We start from the raw sequence: 8,444 nt of genomic DNA, 5'->3' as shown, positions 1-8,444 counted from the left end.
ATGCAGTGCTATAATTAAAACCATGTCCATCCTCCTAAAAATATTTTAAGTTGTGTAACAAAGGTCAGTTTTACCTCTGCAACAACACAGAAGGTATTTGAGCTGGTAACATTCAGGAGCAGTTTATTCTTCTGTGTGACCATTAGTTGATAAATGGATAAAAACAAAATCTTAAGTAAAAATTTAAGAACAAAGTGGAGCATCAGTTTGGCCACATGTACAATGGGTTTCAATGTCAGGGACAACCATTTTAGCTTTTTAGTGAAGAAGGTGTGTGTGCAGTTTTCTACTGTGTCACAACTGCACAGTCTGAGCAGTTATGTGATCACTAGGCCCTGGAAAAGGACAACCTTCCTGATGGATTCCAAGCTGAAGCAAGCCACCTTATATGGAGACCCAGAACCTCTACAGAATTTTCTTAAGAAGATGGAAGAAATCATTAGCATGAGTAGGGGTTGGGTCACAAACAAACAGACCAACAAAGGAAACTCTCCTTTCTTGTTCAATTCACCCAGATTATAAATTCAAAGAGACATTTTAGAATTTTAGGTAATTGACACTGGGCTGAACATAGTAACATGATGACAATTAGGCATTGTGTATTTATAACAATATATAATTCACAAAGATGGACCTTAAATGATGACAGATAATATATTAGAAAACTGAACTAAATTATTAGATTGTTTATAGTCTTATAATTTAGGCAATATTTTCCCAGTTCTTAGAAGTCTATACTTGGAAGTTTGCTGATTTTCCCCCAAAGAAATTATAGATTTTTTTTTTATATTTTTTGGCCAACAAAATAGTGTTCTTGGTATTACATAGTGTATATAGAATTTATCCTAATTTTCTAAACCCTAGGTAAGTGACTGTTTCTTAAAATGATTAAAAATTATTTTCAACATCATTCTACATCAGGGAAATACAAATCAAAACACAATGAGATACCACCTCACATTAGTCAGAATGGCTAAAATTAATAAGTCAGGAAACAACAGATATTGCCAAGGATGCAGAGAAAGGGGGACCCTCCTACACTGTTGGTGGGAATGCAAGCTGGTGCAGCCACTCTGGAAAACAACATGGAGGTTCCTCAAAATGTTGAAAAATAAAGCTACCCTATGACCCAGCAATCGGACTACAAATGTAGTGATCCAAAAGGGCACGTGCATCTGAATGTTTATAGCAGCAATGTCCACAATAGCCAAACTATGGAAAGAACTTAGATGTCCATCAACAAATGAATGGATAAAGAAGATATGGGGTGTGTGTGTGTGTGTGTGTGTGTGTGTGTATGCATGCAGTGGAATAATATGCAGCCATTAGCAGAAATGAAATCTTGCCACTTGCAACAACACAAATAGAACTAGAGGGTATTATGCTGAGTGAAATAAGTCAATCAGAGACAATTATCATATGATCTCTCTGATATGAGAAATTTGAGAGACAGGGTGGGGGGTTGTGGGGGGTAGGGAAGGAAAAAATGAAACAAAATGGGATCGGGAGACAAACCATAAGAGACTTAATCTCTGGAAACAAACTGAGGGTTGCTGGGGGGTGGGTAAGTGTGTAGGGATAAGGTGCCTGGGTTATGGACATTGGGGAGGGTATGTGCTATGAAATGTGTAAGCCTAATGATTCACAGACCTGTACCCCTGGGGCTAATAATACATTATATGTTAATAAAAAATTTTTTTTCAAGCTAAAAATAAAATGTGCTTCACTAGTCTTTTTATTTCTGATAGGGTAGGGTTTTTTTTTTTTTCAGTTTTCAGCAAAAAATAAGGCTTTACTCTTCATCAAAATGGTTGACTAACTTTCCTGCAAAAGACCAGACAATTACTATTCATGGCATTGTGGTCTCTGTAATTCCTGTCTCAGCTGTGCAACTCTGCCATGTAGTGTGAAAGCAGTCATAGAAAATACATACATGGATGGGCATGGCTGTGTCCAATACACCTTTATTTTAAAATATAGGTGGCACCCCCCAAGCCATAGTTTTCAGATTACTGCTCTATTAAAACACTGATCAGACATCCTGCCTACCTGACTATGCAGCCCCCTGTCTACGTGACCTACGTGACCATGCAGCCCCCTTGCCTATGTGACCATGCCTCGGCTATTAGGAGAAGGTATCTTGTTCAAACAGGAGACAAGTGTCATGCCCTAAAAGCCAAGCAGTTACAGAAAGGCAAAAGAGCAGTTACATTGAATTCAACCCTGGGGGAAGGGTCTTTTCACTGCAAGGGGAGGAGGGGTGCTCTTACACAACAAAAGAGCAGTTAATTAGTTAACGACGGGGGGGGGGGGGGGTGTCTTTCAGTACTAAGTATAAAATTCCTTGGCTCCTCCCCTGCTCTTGACTTTCTGATATAGTGTATCTGAGATGGGTCATTGGGTGATACAATAACAAGAAAAAGGTAATTCAAGGCTCTCAGCTTTCAGTCTGCCAAAGCTACCCCACGTTAGGACTGATATTTGCTGACCCTTATGGTGTTCTTCTGCCAAAATTCTTTTTAACCTAGAGAAGTATATTTTCTCTTGTTTAAATGTCAGGATGTTACTTTTCCTTCTGTGGGTTTAGTGAAAGGATATATAAGATCCCCCGATTTAGAGAAAGGCAACACAGAACACTGAGATCCTGACAAAACAGCAGAGCTTCCTCAGTGAAAGCTGTCCTCCCCAGGTCAAAAATCAGCTGGGCCCGCAGTCCCGAGCTCCATAGGTCAGGGAAGTCATGGCTTCTGCATCAAAGGCAAGGAACTGTTTTCGTCTGATGAGGAGGCCCAGGCAATGGTGGCTAGGCTGGGCCGGGGCATGGGGGAGTGAAAGGGATGGTGGAGGAATGCCACGTGGAGGTCTCTAGCCTGCCCTTAAGCTGGGGGCGCTCATGCTCCTATGGGACAAGAAGCCGCCCAAGCGGGCGTCCCCACTGCCAGCCAGGCAAAACCACCTCCACCACCCTCACCACCATCACCACCTTCACCCCACCCGGCCCCTGGGTAAGCCCTTGGAGACTGCCTCGGTCAAGTCGGAAAACTCGGAGATGGGGCCCCCAGCATGCAGGAACCTGGCAGATACTCCCCGCGGCCAAAACACAGGAGACCCACCACCTGCTCCCTCCAGAAGCACAAGACCCATCAGAAGCCGCGAATACCCCTTACGACGGCCCAGCCTCTTGCTCTGGAGCGAAAACTCCACGGGAAGCAGCACTTCTCCATTGTACAGAGGGCAGAGTTGTCCAGGGCTCCAAACCTCACAGAGACCCAGGTCAAAATCGGGTTCCAGAACCAACGGGCCACGGCGAAAAGACTGCAGGAGGCAGAACGAGAAAAGCTGAAAATGGCTGCAAAACCTGTGCTGCCTGCCCTCTGGTTTCGGCCTCCCTTTCCCCATCATTTCGTCCCTGTGAGCAGCATGCATATACAAGGCGTCCTACCCTTTCCATAGATCTGTGCTTCCCATCTTGCCATTGGACTCTGTGTGACTCCAGTCGGATATGGCATGTACCATCTATCCTAAGGAAGACCAGCTCCGTAGACTCCATGATGGATGCTTGTTAAAATGGGTCCCCCTTCCCTCTCCAAGAAGGCAGTACCAAGCCGGTACTCCTGCTCAGCAAACCTTGCAGGAGCCACCCCTAAGCGGCTAGACCCACAGGGACAGACATAGTTCGAATTTGTTCTTTAGGCTGGAGGCACCAAGCCCCATTTTCTTGGTGGGATCTTCTAGACGCCCCCTTCTCCTTTCACAAAGATTGGCTCTGGTGGTTTTTATACATAAATATATACATAATAAAATATAATGACATTTTTATACAGCAGATGTAAAAATTCAGTTTATTTTGAGGGGCAAAATTTATATGTACATATGTATACTTTTTTCTATATATCCCCTTCCTAAAAGAGACTGCTTAAGTCCGTTTTGTTTTCTTATAGGAGAGACCAACTATTTGCTAAAATTGCTGACATCTGGTGATTTTGATGGGATGATTGACTTTTGTTTATGGAGAACAAAGGTTAGAATTAGGTGTGATGTTTAGGAAATAGATTCCTCAAAATAGAGACATCATGTTTTTGAGTTTTTACATGCATTAAAAAAAACTCACTGAGGGCTCCTGGGTGGCTCAGTGGGTTAGAAAACTCATTAGGTGCCACTGTATTTGGCTCTATATTTTCCCCTCTGTCCACATTGTTACAGATTGTTAAAGTCTTAACTTTTTTTTTTTTTTTTTTGGTAAGATCAATAAAAGGGGGGATGAGAAGAATCCTGAGAATGCCCGGGGGTTAGATGGGATATGGAAATACTTCCTAATTCCTCTCAAGGCTGTTGCTTAACTCCACTTCAGATAATTAGTAAAAAGTTAAAACATGATGGGGGATTGATGGTTTCTGTGAAATATGAGCACAAGTCAGTCAGCACACATTGCAAAGGTGATTGGGGAGCAGGGAGTATAGTTAATTCTCTGCTTAAAAAAAAAAAAATATATATATATATATATATATATATATATATATTAACTATTACCTATATGCTAAATATTCCTGAGCAATCAACAAATTCAGAAAGAAAAAAAAAATCATGCTTTCTCTGGTACCTATTGTATGTGCTAAACTTATTAGAAAAATTTATATATTTTTTAACATGTTGGCAGAGGGTAAAGCCATGCTTTCTTTGACTTGCTAAAAATGGTGTTGTCCAACAGCCCACTTAGCTCCCTGGTTCTTCATCTTTCTTTCAATCTTTCCCCCACCACATCCCTTTGAAAGGTTGCCTCATATATATATTTCATTGAAGAGTTATTTTTTCTCATTTATTCCATTAGAATTAAATATTTGTTTAATTGCCAAAAAAAAAAAATCAAGTAGGCCAAAAAAGATAGTCAATGAAAAGTGAATGCAAATATAAAGATTTAAGAAATATTTTAAATATTCGATATATAGACAAGCTAAAAATGAACACTGTTACCACTCTACACGCATATTTTCAACAAATTAGATGAAATGGACCAATTTCACAAAAACACAAACTTAAACCAATCCAAGGTGAAATAGATGACCTGAATTGTACTATAACTTCTAAAGAAATAACATTTGTAGTTCAAAAATAATAAAAGGAAGTAAAATCTGCAAGATGATGGAAAAGGAAGTCCTAGGCCTCATTCTCTAACAAAAACACCGATAAAAGAATGCTATTTCACTTTACTGGTATCAGTCCCTCCCATTAGTTGTAACAGTCAGCATCTAAAAAAAAATCCCTTCAGCCCACAATTTCTCCCTCAGGGGCAGAAAAATGAGTGAAGCAACTATCTGACATTACCCTCACTTTTCAGGATGCTGCCCAAAAGATCTACTTCTATCTCAACTCATTCAAGAGTGCAGAGACAACTTCTGGGGTAACTAAGAACAAAGAAAAGGGGTGAGAGCTCTCAGCTGCCTGCATGGATCTATGGGATTGAGAGAAGGTATGCAAAATTCCCAGAAATTTGTAAACTACCGAAACTGAAACAGGAAGAAGTAGAATATTTGAACAGACCCATAGTCAGCAAAGAAATTAAATTAATCGTCAAAGATCTCCTGACAAACAAAAGTCCTATGCCAGATGGCTTCCCAGGTGAATTCTACCAGACATTTAAAGAAGAGTTAATATCTTTTCTTCTCAAACTGTTCCGAAAAATAGAAATGGAAGGAAAAATTCCAAACTCATTCTATGAAGCTGATATGGGAAACAGAGGCAGAAGAAAAATTATTAAATTTCCTTACCCACTGACAAGCCCTTGAAACAGGTAGAGTGATATTCCTCTAGGGACTCAACTACCTCCAGCTTTAGGCTTTGTTAAGGGCAAAGGGCAATCCTAGCCTGACCTACCCCTACCCCCAACCAGGATCCTGTAAGTCTACTTTAACAATTCCTTTGGAAACTTCCTTTATCTCTAAACCCTCCAAGATACAATCATTCCCAAGCATAAGGCCCACTGATATACATCTAAAGGGTCTCATGACAAAGGTTTTATTATCATTAATGAATAACCTTTTTCCCAACAACAGCTAGACCCTCAAGGTCCCGGAAACCTTGCTCCCAAAATTCCTTAGAGACTTACTCCATCCCTAACCCCTCTCAACTTGCAAGTATATAATGGACCACTCCGCACAACCCCAGAGCAGCAGCTCTTTCTGCCCATGGGTCCTGTCCCAGTGCTTTAATAAACCACCATTTTGGACCAAAGATATCTCAAGAATTCTTTCTTGGTCAACGGCTCTGGACCTCACCCCACAGAACCTCACTTTTATTCTAAAACTTCATCAAAGCCAGCATTACCTTGATTCCAAAACCAGACAAGACCCCACTGAAAAATAAAATTATAGGCCAATATCCCTGATGAACATGGATGCAAAAATCCTCAATAAAATACTAGCAAATTGAATTCAACGGTACTTTAAGAGAATTATTCACCAAAATCAAGTGGATTTATTCCTGGGCTACAGAGCTGGTTCAATATTCCCAAATCAATCAACATGATATATCACATTAATAAAAGAATGGATAAGAACCATATGATCTTGCCAATAGATGCAAAAAAAAAAAAAAAAAGAAGAAGAAGAAGAAGCAAGCATTTAACAAAATATAGCATCCTTTCTTTTTTTTTTTTTTAGATTTTATTTATTTATTTATTTGACAGAGAGAGATTACAAGTAGACTGAGAGGCAGGCAGAGAGAGAGAGAGAAGGAAGCAGGCTCCCTGCTGAGCAGAGAGCCCGATGTGGGACTCGATCCCAGGACCCTGAGATCATGACCTGAGCCGAAGGCAGCAGCTTAACCCACTGAGCCACCCAGGCGCCCCATAGCATCCTTTCTTGATTAAGAAAAAAGAACCCTCAATAAAGTAGAGATATTTGGAACATATCTCAACATCATAAAGGCCATATATGAAAGACCCACAAGTAATACTATCCCTCAATGGGGAAAAACTGAGCCTTCCTCTTAGGTCAGGAAAAAGACAAGGATGTCCATTCTCACCATTACCACTTAACATGTACTAGAAGTCTTAGCCTCAGTAATCAGACAACAAAAAGAAATAAAAAGTATCCAGAACAGCAAAGAAGAAGTCAGACTTTCACTATTTACAGATGACATGATACTCTATGTAGAAAACCTGAAAGATGCCACCAAAAAATTGTTAGAACTAATTCACGAATTCAGAAAAATTTCAGAAAAGAAAACCAATATGCAAAAAGCTGTTGCATTTCTATGCCCCAATAATGAAGCAGCAGAAAAAGAAATTAAGGAATCCATCCATTTGCAATTGCACCAAAACCGTAAAGATACTTAGGAATAAACCTAAAGAGGTAAAAGACCTGTGCTCTGAAAACTGTAGAACACTTATGAAAGAAATTGAAGAGGACACAATGAAATGAAAAGGCATTCCATGCTCATGAATTGGAAGAACAAACATTGTTAAAATGTCTCTACTACTAAAAACAATCTACATACTTAATGCAATCCTAACCAAATATCACCAGCATTTTTCATAGAGCTAGAACAAATAGCACTAAAATTTGTATGGAACCACAAAAGACTCTGAGTAGCCAAAGCCATTCTGAAAAAGAAAAACAAAACTGGAGGCATCACTGTTAGTACAAAGCTGTGATCACCAAGACAGTACGGTACTGGCACAAAAACAGACACATAGATCAATGGAAGAGAACAGAAAATCCACAACTATATGTTCTACTATTTTTTGACAAAGCAAAAAAGAATATTCAATGGAAAAAAGACAGTCTCTTCAACAAATGACCTTGGGAAAACTGGACAGCAGCATGCAGAAGAATGAAACTGGATCATTGTCTTACACCACACACAAAATAAACTCAAAATGGATGGAAGACCTAAATGTGAGACAGGAAACCATCAAAATCCTAGAGGAGAACACAAGCAAAAACCTTTTTGACCTTGGCCATAACAACTTCTTTCTAGTTACCTAGCCAGAGGCAAGGGAAACAAAAGCAAAAATGAATCACAGGGATTTCATTAAGATAAAAAGATTCTGCACAGTGAAGGAAACAATCAACAAAACTAAAAGGTAGCCTATTTAATGGGAGAAGATATTTGCAAACAACATATCTGATAAAGGGTTGGTATCTAAAATCTACAAAGAATGCAACACCCCAAAACCAAATAATCCAGTTAAGAAATGGGCAAAATGGCCAATAGACACATGAAAAAATACTCAACATCACCATCATCAGGGAAATACAAATCAAAATCATGATGAGGTATCACCTCACACCTGTCAGAATGGCTAAAATTGACAGCACAAGAAACAACAGGTGTTGGTGAGTATACAGAGAAATGGAACCCTCTTGCACTGCCGGTGGGAATGCATACTGGTGTAGCTACTCTGGAGAACAGTATGGTGGTTCCTCAAAAAGATAAAAATAGAG

General features: G+C 39.7%; 1 pseudogene; it reads left to right on the top strand.

Annotated features, from left to right (window-relative positions):
- Positions 1-222: 222 nt before the first annotated feature.
- On the top strand, positions 223-3,824 carry LOC101674898 (annotated as a pseudogene).
- The last annotated feature ends 4,620 nt before the right edge of the window (positions 3,825-8,444 follow it).

This window comes from Mustela putorius, unplaced genomic scaffold (assembly GCF_011764305.1).
Source record: "Mustela putorius furo isolate JIRA1106 unplaced genomic scaffold, ASM1176430v1.1 tig00003853_pilon_pilon_pilon, whole genome shotgun sequence".
Taxonomy (NCBI): Eukaryota; Metazoa; Chordata; class Mammalia; order Carnivora; family Mustelidae; genus Mustela; species Mustela putorius.
This window is presented reverse-complemented; position numbering and strand designations above follow the sequence as displayed.